We start from the raw sequence: 26,349 nt of genomic DNA, 5'->3' as shown, positions 1-26,349 counted from the left end.
AGTGACTTACAAAAACTAGCCTCAACATCTTCTGCTGTGGACTTACTTGTAGGAGGACCTGAGTTGTCTGTAAGACTGAAGAGGATAAATGATGTGCTCGGGGGAATACACAGTGATTTAGTAGTGCTGAGGGATTAAATATAAAACTAGACCAAGTGGTCTTAAAGTTGTCAGTAAGGCATTTTGTGGTCGCACATTATATAAGGACATTCAAATGTTGTGAACAATAAAGACAAGATACCCTATACCAAAGACCAAAGGTTTCAAAATTGTTTTATAAGGTCAATTAAAATATTATTGTGGATCATTCTCCTCACTATCGTGAAATGTTTTTTGAATGTATAGTGTACTTTCATCTTCACAGAGAAACACTTTCTAGCCTGATGTTTTATCATGTTATACACTACTGGTTATATCTTTGATCGGTGCATCTGAAAAGAGAATGTGTAGGACTTCATGAGAGGTACAGTTGTAAACTGGCTTAGTTTAGGTAATTCTGCCAAGATATGCCTTTTGATTAATGACTTTGGAGATGGAAATTACCAGCATCACCTATTTATTGCATTTTGTCAGTACAGCATGAAACTTAATCTTGGTTTTACTTCAACAGCTGTGTTTCAAGAGGCAGTTTAGAATTGTTTTGTGGCAGCATTTTGTTCACACGTTTATAGGTGGTAGCAATTTATAGCGGTAAGCTCTCCAATCTTATCATTTTTTTCCCATCCCATTTACTTTTTTCATCAGCTGCATTAGGATCAGATAAGAAAAGATAAGGGGAGAGGATCTGAAAATAATGTACAAGCCCTAATTGGATGGTCAATGAAAGTTAAGGCCTGTATGAGGGAAACATCAATAACACAAGAACTCTTGGGAAAATGTTTTTCCCTTGCATTTCATTGAGTTCTGCATGGAGATATGATCATCTACAGGCAGCCTCTGTCAACTCATTGCTTATGCAGTCTCTCCTTAATGTTCTAAGTAGGAGGTTTATGATTTAATGAACCAAAAGCAGACCTTTGAAAATCCATAAGCAAAGCATCCTGCCTGATTCCACAGTCTATTGATTTTATAGGTAGCCTCATTAAGCCCCAGAGTTTCTGTAGTTATATACAGGATGAGGCAGACTAGACAGAACTTGGCTAGCCTTCATTATGAAGTAACAACCAGGCTGCAAAGTTATGTGCATATTTGTGATAAATAATGCAAGTTGCGAAAATCAGTACGCATATCACAGATTGATGTTGTGTGATGAATTCCATAGGAAACAGTGTATATTCATGCATACTCAGGGTATTTACATTGATTGCAGAGTTACCATGGGCCTCGTTTGATTAACTTTTGATGTGGGGAAAAACTGTTAAGGAAATTGCAATGAAAACTCATACAACATGCAAAAGGAAAACAGGGTAATCAGACTGTACGTAGCATCATAGGCTGCCATTCCTGCATTAGGTTACATTTGCAACTGCTCTGATTTTAGCAGTCATTTTCATTACCTCCCAACTGCGCTAATCTGAAAGTATGTAAACTTTACTAAAAGGAGAAACAGGAATGTCAAGAGCTACCAGACATCTAGTAATATCGGCATTACTTAGGCTTGCTTTGATGCATACGAAAATAAGTTATTTAACATGCACAATCTTGTATCATTTGTAAATATTTAGTTTTTCAGGTGCAATAATAATGGCTGTGAAAGAATGCGGTGCCCTGCCTTCACAAAAGAGTTGGACAGCCTCTTTTCCTTGCTGGGAATTGGCTTTCCCATCACGGGGGAGAGAGAGTGGCACAGACACCAGGCAACAGAGGCAGGCTCCAGCTGCACAGTGCCTGCAATACACCTGGGCCCTCAGAGTAAACAGCTCTGCATTGTTCTCGCTTGGCTGTCTGCTCAGACGGGAGGCTGGATGAGCGTGTGTGCACGGGGGAGCGTCTGTCTGGATGTTTTCTTTTTTTTTCCCCTCTCACCGCCATTTTGTGCACATTTAAAGGAAAGGCGGGAGGGGGGTTTGAGTGCATGTATGAAACCTGTTCCTTCTTCAATCCGTTCGCTCCGATCCAAATTGCAAAGCAAAGAGAAAGGCAGACAAACCCTTCCAGCAGAGATGACAGCAAACTGAGATCTTGCTTAAAAGGAAGTATAGGCCCTTCTGGAAAAAAAAAACAGGAAAAGCCAGGGATGGACATAGAGGCCAATCGTTCTAGCAGTGAAAGGGTTAGAATTTACACCAAGCTACTGTACTGTTCCACAAATAGAGTGTCTAAGAGCACTTCATTTATATTGTATATTTAATAAATAATACAACACAGAGCTACTGTTGGGCAAATCCAAGTTCAGAAGGATTCTTTTTTTTCAATTTGGCTTCAAAGAGGAGCAGCCTTCTGTACAATTCACATGGCATTTGGTGCTTCTACATTTGAGGGAAGGGGCATTCAAGCCATTGAAATCATAGATTGCAATTCCTGATGTCATGATATGAACCAAGAAGATAGGACATGTCCATGAACAGCAGATGAGTTCTTTCCAGTGGGCTGGTTGGGAGATATTACATCTGTATGAAGAAGTTATTTATTCTGATAACAAATAGGCTGTATATTCTGTTGTGCTTAAGTATCAAACAATTGTAAAAATTGATGCATATTTAACATGAGAGGGACTTTATAGAATGGGTGAAAGAAGAAGTATTATGGCAGATTTATTATATATATACATTTGCTGTTTGTGCCCCATGTCTGTTTTTCCTAAACTTTTTGTGCTTAGTTTAGTGCAGTTTAGAACATTGTTATAAAAGTGATTTTCTCACTAGGTATTGTTTTTGCTGTTGCTTAGCATTGTGCAGGCAGCGACAAACATCACAAGTCCTGACAGGCTGCAGTGCCTTTTGAGAAAGTCAACAGCTCTCCAGCACTTCAACATTTAAAGTAATATTTTTTTCAGTGACATTGATTATAATTAAACAAATGAGGAAGCCACAAAAACTAAATTTTTTATTGTACCACTACACCAGCACTATTGTAACTGAAACTACACCATTGCCCAAAGCAAAAATAATAAATACATACTAAATACACAAGAAACTATCATTTAAAACTGTGTGTAGATAGTCAGAATGAATTTTGCTAGTTATTACACATAGCTCTGATAAGAACGCAGGCTAAGAAGATCTAGAACTCTATAATAGATGTATTTTCGATCAATATTTATTTTCAAAAGGGACTGTGTTGCACAAAAGCATATTTCAAAACACCAGAAACCCCAAGCCCAGCTACTTGCAAGCTGAAACAATACTTGGAATGAAGATAATTAACCACGCAGGCCTGACTCAACCTCATGGGCCGACCGCTTCCTAGACCTGCGGCCTGGGTTCATCCCACAGGGCTGAGTGAGTGGGCCGTGCAGCCTCTCACCCAGAGAGTTCAGAGTTTCACTCGAAGAGCTCACAGGATCTGAGGGCCACAGAATCCACTTGCAATGAGTAACAGTCTGTTGGCTTTTCTGTCTAAGGATGTGTCCTTGTCTAGCAAAGTGAATGTAGATTTTATTCACCTTGGTTTTCTTTGTCTTATGTCTTTCACATTAGTCATGAAAAAAGCTATGACTTGCAGCTGTGGTTAATCTTTTGTCTTTTACCCAAGAATTTAAAATACACGTGCTCTCGTTCTTCTTCTTGTTCTTATTCGCTGAACAGATGCCTTTATCCAGGACAAGTTACTTAGTTCACAAAACTTCCCCTTAAGTGTAGCTGCAATCTAACTAGCTAATGATGCCTGAGATAGTAATATGATTATACGCAAGTGCAATAAAATTACAGAAACAAAGTAAAGGTAGGCACAATGAGGCCGATTAAGCACAGCACAAAAAATACTGTTCTAGATTTATTAATTTGCTATGTATTCTCCTGAAAAATCAAGTAGCCTCTTATTGCAGCTCTAGTCAGTTTTTGTTCTAATTCTTCTTTCCCCTGATTATAATTTTATATTTTCAAGTGAAGAGCTGTTTCCGCGAGACATTAGAAAACAAATAGCTTTCTTGGTCAAGAATGTGTTTGTGCCAAAAATGTATGAAACATCCTTTTAATATTAATCAGGAGCTTATATAGAAGATTTTTGGGGGGATTGCATAAAATCAAGGTATGCTTCCCTACATTTTATGTCACTTCAGTTAAGTTTTGTTTAGTGTTCTACAGATTTTATTGCCCGGTGTCAGAAATTATGGATCATCAGGTTCTCACTGGGGATTGTGCAGCTGTAGTGCGTTCTCCACCCCAGAAATAAAAATAGTCTGCCAGCAAAAATCCCCAGCTATGAGAAATATTTCAAAGGGAGAATTATTGCAGGCCATAGTTAAAATTACCTCAGCAATATGTCTTTTTGGAACCTTTTCAGCAACACCTTTTTGGCTGGACGATGACATTTCATTTTAAAAAGTTGGCTTTCTTGGGAAACATTTATCGCAGGCAGCAAAAACAAAAGATATGGTACCAGGATGTGAAGTGAAACATATATTTTCATTTCATATATTGTTTTTAGCAATTCCTTAGTGGCAATAACTTTTAAGTGATGGTTCTCAAAGTATTGAATCTGTGCTAGGAGGGAGTCTGCCCTCAATCACTGCCAAATGGACTTGAGCATTTTTACAGGGAACATGGCTTTGAATCTGAACTGACAGGTGAAACCTGCACTTTAACAGGTGCTGTTTTAAGTCAGCGTCTAGCCAGTCATACAGCTAGTGAATCATTGTCTAGGACTCACACATCCAGGATGTGTGTTCCATAGAAGACAATGGAGCCTATAATTTATAAACTGTTTGCAGCAGATCGTCTCTGAGTCATTAAACGAAAGGCAAATGAATTCAGTGTATAAAATAGTACACATGCAAAAACCACAAACCACTTAACCATGTTCAGTTCATGAGACAGGGTGGCGCAAGTTAAATACCTTTGCACGCATAGATGCCTTCACTTCTCAAAACTAATGATACAGTTTGTTCTCGAAAAGGCGCGCTAAAGTGAGTTCCAAAAAAATCCTAACGATAAACACATCTCCCTTTCTTGTGTACCAATAAAGAGTCACAGTGGGCATTAAGTACTGTGCTCTTCCAAATCTCAGCTGCTTTGCAATGAATCGCGTGGACTCAGTTAATGCAAACACAAGCAAATTAATTATAGCTGTATAGGTTTAACCAATACAAAAAGCAATTGAATCATCTTTGAATACTGGATTAAGAAAGTCTTGTGTTTAGTGTACTTTGAATATGAGCAAGGTTGTAGTTTCACTTTAGTTCTATTTTTTAATTACCTCTGCATTATGCTCTCGGCATGTGTAGCTTTGTGCTAATTCGCAAAAGTATACAGCACTTGCACTTTGTGTACGAAAAGAGATTTCTTTTAAGTCATTTGTACAGACTGACTACTGCCCCGCAACTTCGGGAGAAACAACAAAGGAGTGGCCTGTCAAAGAAAAAAAAAAGACAAACAGTGTTCCCAGCTCTTCAAGTTGACTGAATTAAAATGCAGGGATGGGTAATAAATCAAAAAGAAAAGGAATAGAAATAACAGCCACCTTCACTCAACAAGGTATTACAGTAGCTTAAATGTTCCGAATCTGTAATTACAACATAAGGGGAGTCAGTGTTCTGAGAGTATTGCTAATGCAGAGTCCTGTGCCTTCTTAAGGTATGTGTATGAATTTACATATGGTGGGGAAACCTAACCCTTAAGAGCCAGACTCACACTTCGTGAAGTCTCTGCTTTTGTTTTGTTACTATAGGAACTGTTTGTTTGAAGGGAAGGGTTCATCCTTGAGCAGAAAAGCAGCTTCAACAACCTTGAAAGAAGGCTTTTAATTTTTTTTTACCCATTGTGACAGCATGTTAGAAGAAGCGAGTCCCTGCGCAGGTGAAGGGGGTGTAAGGAAGGGAAGGGAGAAAGGGATTGGATAAGGCCTGCCTTTTCTACCTTGTCCAACAAAAGGTTACCGAATGTGCTTGTGTGGGATTTGTTTTCCACAGTGCAAGCACAGTGCAAAAGTGATCAAATGGAAGAGGAGCCAGACGCAGAAATGTAGGGCTAGACTTCACTTCATTCCTTTTTTAAAAGAGGAAACACACTTACAGAACCATTCCAAAAGGTGAAACTACTCATTTTTTTCCTTAACCTTCTATGGAATTCAGTAATATCTGAGGTAGACCTGATGTTTTGCACAGGAAATAAACTAAAATTAAAAAGTACCAGTGTTATGAACAAGACAACTCTAGGACTAACTGACTCATGGTGTTTTTTTTCTTTCAAAACCTATATTTTATATTTTCCACCTGTAATTCGCATCAACCTGTCTAGTACAAACCCGAAAGACAGAGTGTCACAAATCTCTATTCTAGAGTCACACTTGAGAAAAAGAAATGGTGTTGCAGATATGCTGTCCCCCTGGATGTGGGTGGGGGCAATTCAGAGTTCCCACTCCAGTTAAACCCGTTTGTCTCAGGGAGGAATGTGGAACACCTGTTAAAAAACAGACTAATCAATGATGCACACGTCATAAAGAAACAAAACCAGAACTGAATTTAAGAGCCTGCAGGTGTGACATAAGTACTGATCACCATGCCCTCCAATTGCAGGGTAGGTAAAACTGAATTCAAATGAGTTGATTCACACAATTAACGCAGCTATTCATAATTGGAATAACTGATGTGCTTGCAAATAGGATTGGGATTTAGTCACACTGAGGTTTGTAATAGGAATGAAGCAATATTTCTAAGAGAGCACTCTACATTTATGCCAGAGTATTCCTATTTTTTACATATTGAGCCTTAAGTGAAGGAATGGAATTACCATTAATTAAATCGGAAGATCTATAGGCACTCTACAGTAAATAAAACATGAAAGCAAAGTTAACAAATCAGTAACACTGTAACAAAAACAAGACCCAGAAGCAGAAAAACCTCAAATGCCGAGTTGCAACATTATATGATGTTAAAACATATTCAAGCTTGATTGTGTGCATTATTAAGGATTAGGAAGCTGTGCCTGTGAATATGGTATTATGTATGCCAGAGGTCAGGAAAGGATCTTTCAATTCTTGGCATTTTCACTGTGACCCTTGTTATCAGATGTGGGCTGAGAATGAGTGGATGTAAAGGATAATATTCATTTTACTACCGCTGATGATAAGGAAGTCTTTTCTTTCAGCTACATTGCAGATACTCAGTTTTTGTGTTTTTGTCTATCAACCTTTATATTCTGAGAACATGAAGCTTGTGCATTTATTTGTTTTTGTCCTTCTGCACTAATTACCTAAATCTCATCCGATAGCTCCAACACTCAAGAAAAAAGAAAAGAAAAGATTAACTTAAACGTTTAGGAAAAAGACTAACCTGTCAGTGGTTCAACATTTTGACATGAGTGAAGATAGAATTGCAGCTTTTAGCAAGACTATTTAGCACACATCCTGCTAAATTAGTGGCCTGTTTTCCGCCTTTAAAATAAGCATGTTGACCAATACAAATAGTAGCTTGGCAATACCTAGGGTTAGATTGTACTTCACATGCACAACAGGCATGTCTTCGGAGATCAAAAGAATCTTTCCCATGCTGTTTTGTCTCAGAAAATGTTGTGCATGCATACTTGTGAAATAATACAATTTGTTTCTTACAAGCCATTTTAACCAAGTCTTCGAGTTCCCTGCGGTCGTACGTTATGTCTTCAGAACGTTGACTGGTTCTGCTGTTTGATGGAAGGGGGTTATTTGTTCTGGAACAGAACAAGTCCTGGCAGAACAAGACCAGGGTAGTAGCAGACACCCTTTTGGCACAATGTGCAAGCGCGGACGTTTATGTTTTAGAAATTGCTGGGACGGATGTCTTTATGAGCTCAGTGATTTGGTCTGCAAACAGTTTGGATGGATTTCTGCCAAACACGATTTTACTTTTTGACATGCAAATTGCATCCATTTCTTTGGGCTGCTTTTGGTTGTTTAAATATCTAAATATATGAAGACATAGAGGTGTTTCCCTCAATATACAGTATAATCACCTTGCTTATCCTTTAAACAATCAATCAAAAATTGCTTTTTTGCAACTCTAAGAAACACAATACACATTTATAGTAATTAAAATCATCTGCCTTTGGAAATGTGTTAGGCAAATGCAGTTCATTGTGTACTATTATAGAGAAATCACAGTATTAGCCTGATGATTTCTGAAAGCAGAAACTACCTCGCATTTCAGGTTTTGCAACATAAAAAGCTCTTTTAGTAAAAAAAAGAATGGAGATTATATTTTCTGCTCAGTATGCAGTTGTATCATAACCTTAGTTATTATACTTTTATCGTTACACATATTGAGGGAGCAGTTGTTGAGGCTCTGGACAGGAAGACTGCGTACAAATCCCTGTGTTTCACTGTTGTTCCTTTCAACAAGGTATGTCACTCAGTCAAATTGCCTGTTTGATAAATGGGTACAAATGCACATTATTAACATTAAAAGCTATTCCCAGTACCTGTCCATGTATTTTTTACATATCTTGTTTCAAATACTGTATGACTTAGTGTGATTTGTACAATCCATCATTTTTATATTTTCTCTCTTATAGCATAATGAAAGCCACTTAAATCACAGAATACAACAATACACAACGTACAACAACAGCAAGTGCTCTCCTTTGGTGTAGCAATAAGATTGTTGGTAAGGTTGTCGGTTACTGCAAATCGGGTTCTGTAGTGATTAGATATACATGAGTAGAGTGATAATTTCTTTCAATGCTCCGTATTGTTTTGAGTATAGTATTTGTGTCTGAGTTGGGGAAAAAAAGCTGAAATCTTAGATATGTTTATACCAACAGTCCACCTGTGCAACTGTGAGCCATAAAGTACTGTATAAATTATGTATGAACAAACAAACACAATGTTTGTAAAGCACAAAAGGCTAGTTTGACTGACTTGCCTTTTCTTATTTGTAACTTTTTTTATGTTCTTATGTATTGTATACACAATGTTAAATCGGATATCAGACTGATTACTTTAGGCTTAATCTGATTAATTCAGCACCAGGTTGGGGTGGAGTATTAGGAGGCAAAGCCTCTGCTTTATTAACTGGGTGTTTCCATTGCAAAGGGCCGTCACCTCTGACTGCCTACACAAGTGAAGGATTTATATGTGATTCACTGGATCAAAGCAGCACATTCATGTACAACAATTTATTCAGCCGTCACCACTGTAGAAATCTAGGAATGTTTGTCACTATAATCCTGAGCAATTGCATCATACTGGACCTTGCATAGCTAGTACCAGTATATAGAGGAAACACATTTATGTAATGCTCTGCACATACAGAACATGTCTGAGTTAGGGTACCTATACATCTATCTGGGCAAACATAATCCATTATGATATAAACCTCAATTTTTAACTTTATTTAGGTCAATTACTGATAGGTAAAACTGTGTGTATGACATCTTTATTCATTATCCTGGTCTTTTAAAGTACAAAGGTATGGTGAATAATAATTTGCCAAATATATATACTTATCAGATTTACAATTTGTTTTAATAGGGTAAATTCCTATATGTGCTGTAAAATCAACAGAAGGTTAATTGAGAAAGTGAGGTGTTCTGAATTCTGTTGAAGTGGCAGAAGGGTGAACAGAACCAATCCTTCTGCTGTACTGTTATAGAACAAAGAGCCTTGAATGAAACGAACAAGTAGGAGCATCCTTGCTCAGTTAAAATCTTACAGAAAACAAAGCTGGAGAATGAGTGGTTTTCAGAACCAAATGAAATGGGCGATAACCTTGCACAGCAGCAGATGGGATCTGTGACTTCCAGGGTTTTGTTTGTACGCAGCATTACGTCGAGAAGGAAAATGAAAGAGTCTGATATATTTAGAGCATTTGTCTCGTAGTGACAGGGTATGTGCGAGACTCGCTGTGGTGTTAGTGTGGGCCCTCCACCCTTCCTATATAGACGTCTCTCAAAGGTTTGCTGGGAGGGGTTGTTAACAGGAGATATTTTTCACTTTTCTGTCCCGTTAGCAATAAGTGTGGTTTACGAAATCAAGCCTCACTGCGTAGACATAACATTGTCTTTACAAAGGGATGTGTTTACATTCCTGTTGTGTGGCAGGATGCTCATATGTGTCTGAAGCCTTATCTCTGGCATTTGGTTTGGGAAAGACCCGTAACAGTGCACAGCTAACACACAAAAGACAGAACAGGTTTGGACAGTGCTCCACAGGGTGAAACACAGTTTCTGCAGTGCAAAGTTCAGCATCACACAAGGGGGGAGACAAAGCTTTTTCAGTTCTGATCTCAGGGGTTAACCTTCCTAATACAGTCAGTAATTTACCAATAGTCTTTTTAAACTGTTTAGGAGATCAAGAATGGGCTGAGGACGGTGTCTTTAGTTTAATTTTTTGACGAGGCTCTGTGAGATAAGGTAGTGTCAGAGCACATTCAAACCATTTATATATCAAGACCTTCCTGTCAGGAAGGCAGAAGCCAACATCTTTTTATTTTTAATAGCACAAGCAGTTCTTTTGTAATAAAATGTAAAATTGTAAAAAAAAACATGCATTCATAGTCAACACTCCTTTTAAGCAAATTGCAGTATATAGTTTACTCTGCAAAATGATTGTTCATAACTGGAAGCCATCCAGCAAGAAAGATAAAAGGCACTAATGGGAGATCTTGTCTGCCCATCCCCACTCACTGAGCAGTGCAGAAAAGAGTGTTAGAAGCCAAGACATGAAGAACTTGTTGGTGATTCCTCATTCAGAAGGGTACACAATGCAAAATGTTCTAAAGCATATTTGAAAACTTGTTAGCAGCTATAGTTTCCTGACCGAGAACCAAGAAAACTCTTCTTTAAGAAGCTCTATCTGCTTTGACAGTTGTTGTCATATTTCAGCACACTGTGATTGCCTGTATTCGGTTATTCATGCTTTTGGGTTTTTTTTTTCATCTTTTGCCTCGAAGGCACCTTTAAGAAAACATGGGATTATAAATTCCAACAGACCAGGCTCTTCCTTCTAGTCTCTTTCCCAGTCTAAGGAACATTTAAATGATATGTAAACGAATAACAATAATGTACTGAAAAATATCAATAACACAGAGAAAGCAATAGACTAACCATCTCTTCAACCTGCTCCTCAATTTTCTAAATAAATAGCCCCTGTATGCAGAAAGGGATAGGGTACCGATTACTAGTTTTGTACTGTGAGCAGGTATTGTGGCTTGCAGGAATTTTTGTATTTCCTGCAATGTGTTTTTTTTTTTCACTTGGAAGCCTTCCGAGAAGGCCTGCCAGTTACACTAAACATCCCTTCTGCACTTTTCCTGAGCACCCCAGTAGTGTGTCATGTTGATACATGGTGACATCCCCAATCAGCGGGGACCCAGATGCCTTCAAAAGGCTGAATCAGATTCAACCCCAGCTTCCACTGATCCTCCTACACAAATTGTTTCCCTCTGTGCAAATGTATCCGGCCACAGGACACAAATAACTAGATACAGCTCTCTATAATGACATACAGTGGACAAAAGGCTGGAATTATAAAAAAAATCACTGCTTTCATCATTCCTGCTGTTACTGCTGCCGTCTGCAGAGGCCTGCTTAGAAATTTAAAAATATTCCAGCATAAAAGAAGGAACAACAAACACTCCTAACAAAACTGTAGGAGGGGGACAACATAGGTTAAGGTGAGAGTAGATCGGTTTTCAAACCCCCACTCTCTATATTATGAAGGTAACAGCAACGGTTTTAGGTGATATCAAGGAACGAAAATCCAGACAGTCTTAATAATTGTATTTTTTCCATATTTGTTTCATATTAAACATTTAATTCATTTCCTGAATTCATTCGTTTTCTGAGTTAATCTTGCCTTACACATTAACTTCACAAGAGGGTCCATTCTACTTCGGCTTGTTTTGCCTAGTGTTGTCATGTCCCCTGTGCTGCTATGGTCTTCGTTGTGCACCACTGGAACCTTTGGCCAACAAGCACAAAGGAATGTGTTGAAGAGGTATTGTTGTGGTACTGAAAGTAACCTAACAAATCTGCAGCATTTGTGTGAGATGAATATTGTGACTGTACTTGTAATTTCTAAACATATTTTAACATTTGTTGAAATACACCAACCCAGTATGTTGACTGTATGTGAGGAACATGTCCCCCGTATTTATTTTTTGTATGTAGTGCCTGTCTACTGTTATCAGATCCTTCTGAGGAGGCCTGGAAGTGATTAGGGCATAGTGCAGCATTCAGGTATGTTTTTAATGCTTTTTCATGTACAGGGCAAAGTTAGGTTCAGACTTCAGCAGGCTTCCTTAGAGAATAAAGCCCCTTCTGTCCTGGAAACGTCTGGACAAAATCAAATCAGACGAAAAGCATGGTGCAAAGGAAGGCTTCAGTCACTTTCAGCACCAGCCAGCACTGCCATGAATGCAGGTAAAGCAAAGTTCAGCAGGAAATCTAATTAAAGGGCAGAAATTGTTTTAAGCGTCTGGCTGCTGCACCATATTTTGTCTGACAAAATAATTATTCAGAGGAACAAGTGCTGTCTGCGAGTTTTTCAGTTCAAACACCAGTGCGCTGATATTACAACTTTTTTTCTTCTCAGAAAAAGCCTACTGTAAGCAGGTTATTAGCTCAAGGAACTGCAATTACAACTCAGATAAACTGAGAGCAAATTAATAACTTCTTTTTTATCTGTGCCCTCCCAGCACACTGCGAGTAAAAATACCGTTGTGCCTCATATAAATCTGAACATTGGACCAGTCTTATCTGCATTGCCTGGAGTCCCAGCCTCAGTGCAGGGTTGTAGCTGTTCTCAATCTGTCATCTCTTAACTGTATTCTGCAAGTGCTGAGGTGAGCTCTGTTATGAAAGGAATTCATTCAAAGAAGTCACTTGGGTCTGTAATAGAAAACCCAAGGGGAAGAGAGAAGATTAATTTTGTTTGAAAATAATAGAAACTTTTTAAAAATAAGGGCGTGGGGAGAGTGGTTAGGGAATTGGCATTGAATGTAATTAAGAGTGGGCAACAGAGTTTTCAAACTCTAAATGAAGCTGACATTAATTTCTGGTTGAATACTTCCGTTGCCCGTGGCACACAATGAATCCACTAACACACAAACACAAGACTCTTTAATGAAGCCTAGATTTTTTGTTTGTTGTTTTTTTTTTTAGACTATCCCAAACTGTAAAACACAAGGATCTGAGCGAACTGAGTAAACAGTGGAGTGATGCCTGGAGTGCAGATTAACGCAACTGAAACACCACTCTCCCCAGAGCCTTCTCCAGTGCTTGCTTAGTTGCCATGGAGACCCAGGCTCACAATAGTCTCTCACGCTCCCGACAGGCGAATCCCAAGTGCCCCCAGAGACGGTGACACTGGGACAGCATCTCCTGCACCTGGCTGAGCGACAAGGAGGGAGGCAGGCCTGCAGAGACAGGCCCCTCACCACAGATGTGCAGCACCTGTAGCTCAGTGCGCCACTGCCGCCTTCTACACACGTTCATGGAAAGAGAAAGAGGGAAAACAGAAACTTCCAGATTTAAAGCAACATGTCTAGGAGCTGTTTCTTATTTCTTTCATCGGATATTGGCAATGCTACACAGCAATCACACGGATTTGCATTTGGAACTTGAACAATGAGCAGCAGCCACACTTAAGTGTAACCACTTCTAGGACATGAGCAGGCAGGCCATGGCCACATGGATAGCGATCTGGGTTATGCAGACAACCCATTAATTAACATCTGGAACCCAAAGCAGAAAAAGCCCCTGGCTGTACATTGACTGTATGCACCGTATTTAAGTAGAGTTTGAGAGCCATGTGGTTTAAGACGTGGCTTCATTTTTTTTTCAGCATAGCCCTTGTTTCCTTGAAGATCATTTGGTGTTTCTCACATTCCCAGTCTCTGGCACTTTGCATATAATTCTGGAGGTGATGACAAAAACTTTCAAACTGATTGAAAATGGCAGCAAGCTTGCTTTACAATAATTACTAGATGTCACTGTTTGAAAACGTTACTCTGTGACTCACATCTGAATCTAAGTGTTTTAAATCACTGCGTGAACTAGTGCTGGTTTGTGCACAGAAAGCAAATGAAAAAGATTTTATAGGTGTCAACTTTTAAATAGGCCAGTTGAATATGTTTCAAAGACTTTGATTAAGGTAATAGATTAATACAGTACTTTCTTTTCTGGCTTAAGGCTTAACCAATAACCTCCCAAAAACCTTTGAATTATGACCTCATTTTCTCCACTGAGGGACAACATGATCCATTACAGCGGGCGATCATTCAGTTACTGCTGGGTATAGAATATTAGATCATCTTGGCCAGTGGATTTTCCTGTCTATTGAGTTTTTATTTTAGTACTGATTCTCACTATTCATTTTCTGAAGAGGCTCCCTTATAATTTCTTTTTTTTTTTTATTCTGATTCATCCTGGGATTTGTAGTCAAGCACTCTCAGACAGCACCTTTAAACTCCAAGGCGGCTTTTGAGCAGTAAATTGGTTAAGTTCATGAAAGAGCAAAGGAGTGAAACTACGGTAAATTGTTTCCCACTCTTTCACATTGTGGCGACTCTTAAACAAACCATGTCAGACCCCAAACGATTGTCTCCCGTGCAGTAACTGGCTGCCAGTTCTGTTATGGCGGAGGCCTATTTTTAATCAGCAATATGTATTCCATCTTGGCTTTTTTGCTATGAGGAAATGCAAATCAGCTGAGTGCTATGCGTACAGGCAAATAGATTTGTCATTCAGGAAAGACTAATGCTGCCATGATGCCTTGCAGACGCAATCTGACGACGAGCTGAAGGGAAATGGGGTCCCCAAGGGGCCGATAAGCCCAGTCCTGACTGTGGAAGGAGGGGGTGACGGGAACAGGAGGGTGGAGTGAGGGGAACAGCAGGCTAATTAATTACACATTGGCTTCTGGGAGTTTTGATTCTAAATGCCAGTTAGGTCCCCATGAGGCGACACAGTTAACAGCTTGCGCGCTATGAACAAAACAACAGGGTGAGGAGAGTGTCTATATCTGTGCATGGATGAAAATGGCTGGGGGGTGGTGTGGGGGGTGTTAATTGGAAATAGTTCTCGATGGATAGTTGCTTTGCAACTCTTCTACTTCTCCAGCAGCCACCAGATGGATTATTTTTCTCTCTTTTAAGGAAGCATATCCCACTGCAATGCTCTGATTTCCAGTCATGTATAATTCACCGGTCTTGTTTTTCCACGGTTCAGCTTTCTTCTGAGGGGCACATTTGGCTATCTGCAAATTAGCCTTATCTCTTTTCCTTTGATGAGAAAGGATGCCACACAGTCCCAGAAATAAAGACATTGAATACCTCCCTTTGTGCATCACTGAAACATTTTCTGAGGTCTTATACACACATGAAATATTGTATAAGTAAAATGTATTAATAACAGATGTATCAGCCTTTTCTTCCCATGGAAAATAGTACAAACAGATTGATTACTGTGCATGGACCTGTGCAGACCAGGCCACTGACTGCCTTTTCCCAGGAGTCCCCAGTGACCAGACAGCATACCGAAATGGGCCAAACCGAGACTATAAAGGATGGGAGTGAGTAGGTTGGGTGTTCCTCGGTCTTTTGCACTCGGTGTCCTTGGAGAAGTCACCCAAATTCCCTCGTTTCCATTTTGCTTCTGGAAGCAAATAACTCAGACTGTCAAAGTTTCTTTCTCTGTGAACAATCTCCACCCAAATAGGCATGTAGCAGTAAGTCTGGTTCAATTGCATCTGGTGATTCTAAATGAGCTTTTAAAGGTTCAATCTAAAGGACAAATTCCAAATTAAACAAAGACAGAAGAGACTTTCTTATTCTAATAGCATTGATTCTCCACGAACAGGAATTTTAAAATGTTAATGCACAAATTTGTTTGTGCTAAACATCTCTGGGAACTATTTTTCTCTTAGAATCTGTTCATGTGTTATATTACATACTATATCATCTGTACAAAATTGAATTGCATGTGTTCCAGGCTGAGTGTAATATAATTAATAATATTATGCAAATAATAAATCATTTATCATGTTTATTCAGTGCGTACCAATATGTTACCATATGTACTAATTCCTTTCCTAGCTGCTGCGTGCACGTTGTGAACCAATCCATATGGCAACATACTGTACATATCCAATATCTTAGAATTAATGTGAGGGCTGTGTCACTCCTGTTTGGTGATAGTCTGTGTGAACGTCCTACAATCTAGACTGCTGTCTGTTTGGTCAGGGTGGACAGTTGTCATTCATTTTCTCCACTTCCACAATATCTGCACTGAAAAGCTTCAGATCCTGCTTTCAGAAGTGTGCCTTTTGCCTCCAGTGATTGGTTTTGCTCCTTCTGGGTTCTGTGGTAATGGCATGTTTCCATATGGGGAAGTTGGCAGCCTCTTTCTGAAGATTCCTACCATATGTTTCACCGCCTTACAACTGGGCTTTCCAATATGTACAGTGCCTGTGGCCTATGTACTTTACATGTTATAATGACAATAAGTCTCTGCTCTCCTCTCTGGCTAAAACACTATATCCTTATATATATTTACATATATCTGGCAGTATATCTAAATATGTTTTCACATCTACCTTTGTTGGGATTTAAGCTCATATTGGAAAATAAGCATGTCAGTAAACTTAAATATAGTATAAAAACTACAAACAGAATTTGTCCATTCCACCTATATTCTGAAGGATTTTTACAAGATCAAATCCCAACCTGCATGCACCATGACTTTCCTCTTTTATAAGAGCCTAGAAATCAACATATGCATTGATTATTGTTTCATTGCATTGGTTTTTGTTTTTGTTTCAGAAGTTTTGATACACTGGTACCAGGGATGAAATTAATGTGCATGAATGTGCACATGCAGTACAAATATTAAAAGGTGTTTCATTTTCCCTTTTATTTTCACTTTATTTTCACTTTGTAAGTTAATTCAGCTTGATGCACGTAATTTAATTCTTTTAGCAAATGCCTCCTGACCTGTGATAAAACCAAGCCAAGCCATGTAAGTCAATCGTCAAACAGATTCCCAAAGCTATGAACACAGGTCACAGTTTTTTGTCCTAAAGCTACTCGGTGCTGCCACTGAATGTCTTAGTTTAAGCAAGAGACAGTTTAAACAAGAGTGACGGTCTTAATCTCAGTGTTGTTCTTCCTTTTTCTTTAATATTTCCTATGGTCTAATCATACAAATTGTGAATTTCAGCTGAACACAAGCTTTTTTCTGTAATCACATTTCATGTTAACCTGAGCAACTAGTGTTTTATTTCCCATATTTAGTGTCTAATTTGGCTGTGGTTTTCATTAGTCACATATTGCAGTATTAGAGAGTGGCACTTACTTCCCCGAGGGACACTTTGAAAAACTTCTGTTCCCCTGAGTGTAATGATAGTAAATTGCTGAACAACCTACCTGCAGTAGCTTCTGTTAAGGATATTAAGCAGCCTTCTAGGCTTGAAATGAAGACTGAATGCAAAACTGCACTGAAATTGACAGTGATTCTGCAAGTAGGGGCAGGAGATTTGGGCTTTCATGGCTTTTTTTCTTGATTTAGTGTTGATATCCTCTGTTTAAGGGCACTTTAATAAAAGCTCTTTGGACCTGGCAGAAGCAAAATGCCATTTTCAGGGCTGGAAAACATGTTCAAGGAGTCTTTGACAAGAGGCAGATCAGAAAGATTTGCTCCAGCTTTTATCTCTAAGGTAGGTTCAAACACAGTTCCCAATGTGAGGAGACAGGGCTAAAGCCTCACCCAACCTCACACTGACTGGGGAGTTTTTGAAGATGCTAGTCAGTCCACCTGCTTAGCAGTAGACATCATCTCTTGCCATGTGTTTGTGCTTGCATGTAATTAGAGCCTTCTCTTTGTTTATCCATTATCATGGGTCTGATGTCCTTTTTCTCTCCCAGTTGGACAGAAGGAGTGGGTTCATGGCACACTTCTTGCTACATTAAAGTTAGATGTATTCTCTTTGAAGAGCAGGGCCCCCCTTGTGCTGCCGAAAGGGAGGCTGGGTCTTGTTCCACAGCTTGTAAATATTTCACTAATGAGCCGAACTCTTCCCTCCCTCGAGCTCCTTAGCTCTGTGGACCTGTGTCCAGCTGATTTAAAACAATGTAACTGAGTTGTTTCCTCTGATTTTTTTAGATCACTCAGACAGCAAAGCAGACTGGAATGATACTTTAAACAGTGCAGTTAATGTACAGATACCTCCTCTCCATTTTGACTATAACTAATAGCCAAACAAGGCGTGCCTGAAAACTAAAGGACTCTCTTTTAAATCCTCATACCCCTCTGCAATGCTTCTAGAGAGGCCCTGCTGACATTCACACAGGCTCAAAAACTGCTATTGGGGAAGGAGCCATGCCAATTGCTATCCTTGATCAATGCCACCATATGTGCCATTGATCTGCAAATGCCAGTTTTAACAGTGCATGGATGTTAACAAGGCATTGCCTTAGGAAAGCCATACTGTGGCATCCCTGCTAGAACAGTGAGTTTTTAATGCAACATTTCTGTTTCATGAGCCGGAAAAGAAAGACATTAGTGTCATTGTCCTTTGTTGTAGCTAGTGCACTGGAGTGACCTCCTCTGCACGATGTGTATGAAAATAAATAATTTTGTCTTGACGGTAGTTCTGATGTTGCACTGGACAGAGCATTGCTTCATGACTCTCTGCAGTGCAGTTCCTGTTTGTTGAGAAGTCCCACACCACAAGGAAACCCAAACCAGATTAAACAGCCAGTATATTACTTATGTACATGTATATATCATTCACTTACAGTATGTCAAGAGAACAGAGACAAATGGATAGCATGCATAGACTGTTACCTGCAGTCATTTAGATTTTGTTTAAAAGATAAAAAAAGACAAAATATTAAATGCTTTTGTTCATTTTCCTCTAGTACAAATAGCAAATTTTGGTCTTTTCTATCCTTCTTCAATGCAGGTTGTTATATAAATGATCTTGCACTGTTCAGCATCTGAATAGCCTGCCATTTTGGAAGAAAATTTCTTTAAGAGCAAACAATCATTTTCATACAATACACTTTCTTTTATCACTCTCATTTCTCACACAAAGAGGAATTCACCCCTTTATAGACAGAAAGAATAAACCTTAAAATTACAGTGAAGCGTGCAAGGCCAGTCTGAAAAGATACTGATTTTTTATTGGCAAGCCCTAACCTGTAACGTTTATTGTGTGAAGAGAAGTGAAATATTTTAGACACCACATCGCAACAACCTACAAACACAGGAGTCACATTTACATCAGGGAATGCTGTAGAAAAAGAGAGTAACTACAATTTCCTTCATTCAGATGCTTTTCTCAGAGTTTGTTTTTGAACTTTTTGTAAAACATATTTAAAAGGTGGCAGAGGTCTCATTTCCTTTATTTTCATTTATATCACCTTGACTGAGCTGAACTATAAGGACATGTTTTAGGCCTGTTGTCTTGGACTAGTCCCACATGGGAACTTCACTTCAAAGTGTAACTAAAAACAGTTCTGTCAAGGTCAGTTAATGCAAAGGTAGGACTGAATGTCGGGGAGAGATGAAGTCAAGAATGTTAAGATCTTTCAGAGGAAGTTCTTGTGAATCTGCATTGTAATCCTGCCTGAGGGTAACCTCATCATTTGTCATCATTTCTTTCCAAAGCATTAGGTAGTGTAATAGGAAACGCTCATTTTTCAAATATTTCAAGACAGCTCTTGGAACGATTTCTCTCCTAGTTTCAGTCCTTCACACTCTAGCTACAGAATTCCTCAAACTTGTGGAAGCCAAAAGACGTGCTTTTGAAAAGTAAATAAAGAAATTATCATTCTGCACTGAAATGTACTCCTTGATGTGAAATATTTTGTCATTTATGTTGCCCATCCTGACAAATTCTTATGGAATGGTTTTCCAAGTGCATTGTAGGGTCTGGAATAATGACCCTACATAAACCTTGATAAACAAAAGTACTTTGTTGTCTTTTCATCCTTTAAGGAAAGAAAGGACAAAATATTTGTCCAATGCAGGTCATGGTACAGAGACAACAGGCTTCATTACACAGTGAGTGCGTAGCATAGTTTTGACTCCGAGCATAAACCAAAGGTTTTAAAGAAACCAGTTTTGGGATCCATTCAAGTGATACACTGTACTGCACCACATCTATGCAGACAGAGGAACTTGTGTGGTGTCTGTACAGAAAATGCCAGCAGGCTTTAATACACAGCCGAAAATCCGTGAACCAGCACAAGACAGAGCCTGCAGTAAGCAACAGCACAGTTCATTAATGAAACTTTTTCAAGAAGCTGTTTGGCAGCACAGCAGACAACAGAGCTCTGCAGCTGAGTCCTGGAACTCAGCCATGAGCTCAGTTCCCCCCCCCCCACCCCCTCGGTGTCTCAGGAGGTGTGCCGGAAGGGCTGAGCTGATCTGTCACAGGGAGAATTAGCCTGTCTCCCTGGAGCCACTGGGACCTGTGAAGTTCCTCTCATTAGAGACAGCACAGATGCTCAGCAGTTTAAAGAGAGTCAAGCACTGGGATGCAGGAAGCCCCTAGCGAATCCAAGAGCATTGGGAGGGTCTGTGACTTCCCAGAGCCCACCATATGGCCTTGGGAAAGCAATACAGACAGAGAAGGCCAAGGAAGAGCTTATCAACCACAGTGCATGGTACTGCCATGTCTAGTCCAGCAGTGAGAGGCTCTTTTCCCTTGGGAATAGTGCTGGCACATGAAATAAGGTAGCTTTGGGCCAACTCTTTGAGGGGTGTGATGGTGTTCAGCTCATTAAAGGCATTGGCGTTCTTTATGAAGCAAAAGGTAAATGGACAGAATAGTGATTGCTATTCCATTACATCTGATTTATACATAATTGCATAAAAGGCAAGGATTTATTTGAAAGTTACTCTTGTTTGAAAGTTAGGAAAATATATGCCATGTTTTCATCACAATGCTTAGGTAAAAATTGTCGTTTTTCATTCATAGTTAATTAGTTACCACTTAGAGGATGCATAGGCGCTACAATGAAATTAAAACAGAACTCAGTCTTGCTTTTTAGACTGCAGGATAATTTTCTGTTTCAAAACTCCTGTACAAAGCCAATTTGGCGCACAAACTTTTAAGTGTAGCCTCCTCATCGTTCAAATATGCCTTATGGTGGACCTCAAATTCTACTGGTGTTGACGGACACAAACTGACTCTTTGCCCATTGGGCATTTCCACACTATAAATCCCCATTGGAAACACTTATGTGTGACAAAATAATGCACCAGTGCTGTGTTAGTGGTTGAAGGGAAAAAAAACAAGGACAGAGTAAAATTTCCAAAAGCAGCAGCTTTTTGTATCAATGCAAATTCAAATATATGCAGTGAATGCATCCGAAGTAAACAGTGCCGCAGAAGGTCTGAGTGTATATAGTATATTGAGAGGGTATTAAAAAGCAAAAAGCAAGTTTAGTGTCTAATTTTACTAAACAAGCAAAATACAAACTGATGTATGGCAGAAAAAATGGACTGTACATAGTGCTCGGCACTTACTACGCATTCATAATTAATGTTCAAAACCATTATCAAATCAAAAAAGGTTAAATGCCAAGGGTTTCCATTTTTCCAATGAGCAAGGCATCGACATAGCATTGACTTAATAAGACCATTTATTTCTCAATGTGAAATTTTCCACTCAGACGTACTGTATGCAGCTCAGCAACACATACTGTACACTGAACCATTGTGACCTGGATGTTTCAGGGTCATATTGAGTTTATTTGCCAGGAAAGTCTGACAACTAAGGTCAAACACTGTCATGCATGAATATGAGGTCACAATTTCCATAGAGTATGGTACAACTTGCGTGTTATGAACATTGTCTCTGTTGTCTCTATAAGATTACACAGTCAAAATACCATCCATAAGCCCAGTGGTCTATATCCATACTGTATTAAACCCTCACACTGTCACTCCTCCATCTCCAAACTGATCCACTCAACATGGATGGTACCTCTCTGCATGCTCTGAAACAGACTGAACTGTAACTTGTCACCAACATTGTGTCAGTTGGCATTTGGCCAGTTTCTGTTGCAGTGTCTCCCAGAAATTAAGCTACCTTATTTAGGTTATTCAGCACCAAGCCCAGGTACTGTATATGCAATAGGTTTAGACACCCTCCTCATGGAGCACTTTGGGATGGTGCAGGTTTAACCCATTCTCCTCTACAAACTCGCTCATGCAAGTTTCATTGATATACAGTAATTTCAAAGTCTTCCCACAGATTTTGGACTGGACTACTCAAGGACTTTTACTTTCTTCTTTATAAGCCACTCCAGTACATTTGCAGTTTTTGTTGACATTTGTTAACACATTTTGATTAAAAAAAAATAAAATAAAATCACTCATCATTTGTAATTTATTGACAAGGGACATAGTTGGAAGGGAGTAAATACTTTTGCACTGTGGAATATAATAGTAAAGTAACATCTCATTTATTATGTTAGTTTTGTGTTCTAAATAGATTTTTAACTCCATGATCCAGCTGTGAATGTCCACATCCCCTAACAAAATAGAAAACTAGAATCTGACCGTGTCGTAGGCATGCATACAATATGTAATTTTTTGTTTTTATATTTAACAATATGTATGTAACTAAAATCATGTCCATTGCCACAGCCAACAATAATATTCAACTGACATTTCAGGATAGTAAATTGAATCTTAATTTATTATTAAGTTAATTAATATAACTCATATAACTCTTTTCTAGCAACCATTATGGAATATTGCTACTCTCTAGTCACCTGCAAAATACCTTTTTTCTGTGTGTTGGACTACAGTCCTTTACTTTTCTTACACAGATAGTTTAATAAAAGCAACAACTGACTGACACATGTTATTGATGGATATCTATAAACTGTTGAAAATAATACCAACTATAGAGTACATTACTTTACTGTAGTATAACTATAACTAGTTTATTCATTTAGTCTTTTCATAGTTTTATTCTGGAATAGACCAAAGCATTTTTGTAGAACATCTACTACATTGTACATCAAATTAATTTAATATATAAATGTATCAGTATTCTGAGAGTTTTTTCATACCTCGTGAAATGTTTATGAGCTAAGCCCTTCTTCATGTGTTTATTCTATTGTGAAAACTTTGATGCAGCCTCTATCAACTGGCAATAGCCATGTCTTACATTTAAATGTTAAAATGTTAAAAGTTCAGTTCTGGTGCTATTCTAACTCTAGAAATATTGTAAGAATGTGTTTGTGTGTACGTTTCCATGAAAACATGAAATGTAGTATCATACATCACCGATTTGGATGTGAGCTATGTCACTGTGTCCAGACTTCCCCAAACTTGACGTATACAATTGGCTGAGTGGACTGGAGTCACTCTGGGTATCTCTCTCTGACGGTCTGAGTCTGACCCCTGCTACACCTGTGAGCTTTCAGCAAGCAGCTCCACCAATCAATGTCAACTCTGAGGTGGGCACTGAGGTGGGGCTCGTAGTGTGAAAAATGATGGGTGGCTAAGACAGATGCTCATGTCAGAGAAGATTGCAGTAACTTTTGTCTTTTTCCTGTGCTAACATAAGGAAAAAAATCAAATTGGGAAGGATATTTCAAATAAATTCTGAACTCTCAACAAGTGTATTTGCAAGGGTCTGACACAAGGGTGTTTGAACAGAAGCCACAGAAGCAGAGGGAATGCTCAGAGACATGTAACATAGCATTACATCTTCTAGTTACAAACAATGAGATTTCATTGGGTCATCCTGCCTGTCTGGTGGGCATCCTGATTGTGTGGTATGTAGGTAAGGTGTCATGCTGTAAAGTCTGTATCATTTCCCCTGTCAGACACACAGACAGCTTGGTGTCAGTCTACCCTGCTGTAAGGGGAAAACTGTCGACTTCTGAACTGCACATGACCTAAGCACAACCAGGAACAGGGTGAGGCAACTCTGGCCAGCATGGTCGAGTTCCTGAAACAGATACTTCTGCATTGAGTCAGCGTCTGACCAAGTCGAGGAGCCTGTGTGTACGCAAGATAAGGCTCACCCTTAGAGTAACTTCCTTCTTTTTTTGAGAAACAGCCCTCTTATTATTCTCTTTCATTTTTTTTGGGCGGGGGGGAAAATGTGAGGGGTCAGAAAGGCAGTAACAGACTAATGACTTAATCTATTTCATTTCAGAAATCAAAGACCAAACTGGTGACATCCAGCATGAGTGCCAAAGCAAGTATGAAAGGTAACTATTATGGAGAGATGTGCTAAAAATGGAATGTTAATTCTGTATAAGCTTAGGGAAATGGTGGCTTATCTAAAATTTGCTTTTCCTAAAACTTTTATTTTCCATTAGGTGAAATTTGAAGCATTATATTTTCATATTGGGGATATTATGCATAAGTTGTATTTTTCCCTTCTCTGAGCAGATGAATGTGGCCTATAGCAGACTGTTCACTGTCTGCCTTGGTCTTTGGGAATGGAGGAAGGTAACAAGGGAATATATTGACAGTGAAAATAAAGTTATTGACATATCTCTGCCTGGGGGCAACGTTTCCTTCAAATGGGTTCCTATTCCAGAAAAGACATCTAAATTCACAACAGCGTACACAGGCCTTTCCCTTTGGGCCCACAAGGGATTGTTAATAAGGCTATGTCCTTTAAAAACTGAGAAAATAAGATACATTGGCTTCAGTTTGTAATCATGTCCTTTTTTTGTTCCCTAGCCCTGCAGCTTAATCATACGCAACAGCAGTAGTTATTGAAATGAAACTGGAATATTTAATTAGTAGGTTAAGTGCAAGCACATACTACCTACATTCACAGTGGACATACTAATTAGCTGAATTCTTGAATGTTACAAGGGAAAAGCACATTTAAAGCAGAAAAAGATATATTGTCTTTTTTGTTAAGCACAAGTACCTGATACAAAGTGAGGATGTTAAACCTTGGATATAAAAGTGATGCATTAAGATTACACGCAGCAGAAATTTTCATACTTCTTTATCAGTTTATTTGTCTATCCTTTTGTCTCAAGCAGCAATATATTAATCTTTCATATAAACCCTGATGCATTTATTATTGTATTATATAAATACATGTTATTTATTGCTTCCTAAAATTCTGCAAATGAAGAAATATTCTGAGAGGTCAGATTAACTTCTACTTTGTTTGGTTTTCCATAAAATGTAAGTGTTTTTGTTTTGTTCTCTCAATCACTGCTCCATAACCAAAATAAAAATGGATCATAAGTAATAATCTACAGTAAAAATCTACATTTTTTTCCATTGTTTTCCAGATCCCTGGTATACTGTATAGGTATACAGTATATATCCCCACATCTCTTTTATCTTCCATTCACAACCCTATATACCTTCACACAATCCCCAGCTTTTCTGCCCCAGGTTCCCTTGTGAAAATCATGTGAATGATTCATCTGTAATTTCCAGGTTCAATGTATTGACATGTTCACATGTGAATATTATGCGTGATACAAAATATATGTGGAACACATAAGATGCTTTTATGTGTATAAATTAGGCTTTGTTTCTGTTCTGTGAAACTGCTTGCTAACACTAAAAGGTGCCAATTTTTGTTTTGTGCTGCACAATACATCAGGTAGCTTTTAAACTGTCCTTCATTAGTCAACAATAATTAGACCTCACTAATGAATTTTACTACAGAGCTTGAACAAGAGCACAATTACAATTGTATATGACGGTATGTTTTTAATTTTCCTGAGGCATTGGAAGCTTTAAAAAGCCAGTGGGCATAATGACTGCATATTTAGAGGGTTGCATTGGATAATGGAAAATGCAAGTTGAATGCCGTGGTAAATATTTACAAGTTATTTCTGATCACAGTGCAGTCTTCTCAGCATTTAATCTACTTCTTTCTTAATCTAGTCTCCCCTCATGAAGTGAAATCCAATAATAGCCAAAGGATAAGATAAGACAAGTTTCATTAGCAAACACCTTTGAGGTTTAGTCCTTGTTTTCAAGGATGTTTGCTGGTAATGTGATAATAATGTTACATAAGGCCATAAGAATGGCTTCAAGTAGAGGAGGTCACTCAACCCATCGAACTCCTTTGGTTGCTAGTACTTTTTCTTGGAATAAGTCAGGGTATCAGATTTGAAAACTTGGTTGGGTAGCTTGTTCCAGGCTGACATAAAACCTTGAGCTTCCACCTGTACTCATGTTTACTGTTGCTTCTGATGTTCAGAAATCCTGGGAAAGATTCTAGCATGTTGCTCATCACAATCCTAATTTGTTAAGAAGAATGAGAATATGCAAATACCATCATGATTGGGTGCAGGTTCAAATCAATTTAATTAAA

The 26,349-nt window shown here is 38.7% G+C and overlaps 1 protein-coding gene across 2 annotated transcripts in view; it reads left to right on the top strand.

Moving 5' to 3' along the window:
• The window catches only part of LOC107075574 (MORN repeat-containing protein 1), a 165,296-nt gene that overhangs the window by 106,077 nt on the left and 32,870 nt on the right, over positions 1–26,349 (top strand). For both annotated transcript variants that reach the window (XR_011183659.1, XR_001477079.2), the window contains exon 16: positions 24,202–24,256. The gene's annotated coding sequence lies outside the window, so the exon portion shown is untranslated. The remainder of the gene's footprint in view (positions 1–24,201; positions 24,257–26,349) is intronic.

Source organism: Lepisosteus oculatus, chromosome 25, assembly GCF_040954835.1.
Source record: "Lepisosteus oculatus isolate fLepOcu1 chromosome 25, fLepOcu1.hap2, whole genome shotgun sequence".
NCBI classification, from domain to species: domain Eukaryota; kingdom Metazoa; phylum Chordata; class Actinopteri; order Semionotiformes; family Lepisosteidae; genus Lepisosteus; species Lepisosteus oculatus.
The sequence above is the reverse complement of the archived record's forward strand: the minus strand, read 5'-3'. Positions and strand labels throughout refer to the sequence as shown.